Raw genomic sequence first — 1,898 nt, forward strand, 5'->3', positions numbered from 1 at the left:
CCCTAACCATGACCAGTACATAACTAACCCTAAATTTAGCTATGACCAGTACATAACTAACCCTAAATTTAACTATGACCAGTACATACCTAACCCTATGACCAGTACATACCTAACCCTATGACCAGTACATAACTAACCCTAAACTTAACTATGACCAGTACATAACTACCCCTAATCAAGACCAATACATAACTGACTCTAAATTTAACTATGACAGTACATAACCAACCCTATGACCAGTACATAACTAACCCTAAACTTAACCATGACCAGTACATAACTAATCCTAACCATGACCAGTACATAACTAACCCTAACCATGACCAGTACATAACTAACCCATTAACAGTACTCCCTTAGACGGAAAACCTTCAGTAACTGAGTCTGGCTGAAGACTTAAATTTTAACCAGTTGTTGTTGAACACTGACTAGTTTAGCTGGTTCTCATAACTTGAGGCTTGTTTTGAACCCATGACTAACATGTTTTTATATTATTTAGAAAAAAAGCATTTCAAGCTCACGCTGAACATTAGGTGTTATTGCTGACACTAATAAATAAGTCAGAGAAAATAATTACATCTTGGGCTCAACATATTCAAACAGAGCGTCAGCCTGATGGACACATCCCTGCTGTTTTGGACCCAGCAGAACAAGCCCAGGCCCGGCTCAGTTGGACTTTGGTTGGGGAAGGCAGACAGAGTGGGTGAATGAACAGGTTAACGGTGACGGGGTCTTTGAATGGCCGTGACAGGAGGTGGGGGTTGAATCAACGAGGGGCTGCAGCACTGAACAGGGGGAAGTGACCCGGAAACAGAGAGTAAGTGCAGCTCGTCAGGAAAATAAAACAACCTCTGCAGAACCCATTTTTCCTCCAGCTCCCTCACTGCTCCTCACTGGTGTCCCACAGCAGAGAAAAACAGAACCGTGGCAGCATTATGTCACGTTACAAACAGTTCAGGATCTAATTAGCTGCCTTAAAACCTATTAGCACGTCGCTGAAGGCCTCGACCTCAACAAATGAACACCAGAACAGTGGAATGTTTCTCATGAGGCTGAAAATTAGTGATTCATAAAACTGTTGTTTTCTCTTCAAATCAGCCATTTTATATGTGGAAACGTGTGTAAAATCAGGCTTTAATGAACTGATTAAATGTGGGTCAAATCTGACAGAATATTGTTTGAACAGACAGTCTTTTTTTTTATTTTACATTTCTAAATTGATCAAACTGAACGCTCTATTCCTGACTAATCTGCAGGAATGTTTCATTTACAAGGTAAATCGCTTTAGGATATTAAAAAAAAAGCCACAAGTCCAGGCCTCATCTCTGCGCAAATGTTTTTTTTTTCAACGAATAAATAACACGAGAACGAGCAAGCATGAAAAGGTTATTGCAATTATATTTAAGAACCAATTGAATGTTTTTTGCTTGTTTTTTATTTCTTAAGCAAAAATAATAGTTAGTAAACAAATGAAGTTTTAATCTTAAAGATCTGCCTAACACAACACTAATGCTTTACATTGTAATTATGTAATTTTARCAAGATTGTTTTCATTTTCCTTGTTTTATTTTTGTTTTCTCTGTGATTTAAGTGACAAACTTAAGGCCTGTGGGCCAAATTTKGCMCACATTAACATTTTTCTGGCCCCAAAAGTAGTACTTTAAATGTAAAACAGTTTCATGTTTTTGCTTTTTGTCACTGATGACAGCAGACCGACTTACAAGTTAAGAAAATGAAGTTTGAAAATTTCATGTTTAATTATGGTGTGGAAAGAGCAATAGAGAATCAACTTTGTTTTTCTGTATTTGTTTCTTATTTTAAAGTAAAATAATTGGATTTTAGTTTTTTTTTTTACCTGATTTGCTAGATTGTGATAACATGTATCTGAGATGTAA

The sequence above is a fragment of the Austrofundulus limnaeus genome, unplaced genomic scaffold (assembly GCF_001266775.1).
Source record: "Austrofundulus limnaeus strain Quisiro unplaced genomic scaffold, Austrofundulus_limnaeus-1.0 Scaffold223, whole genome shotgun sequence".
Classification (NCBI taxonomy): Eukaryota; Metazoa; Chordata; class Actinopteri; order Cyprinodontiformes; family Rivulidae; genus Austrofundulus; species Austrofundulus limnaeus.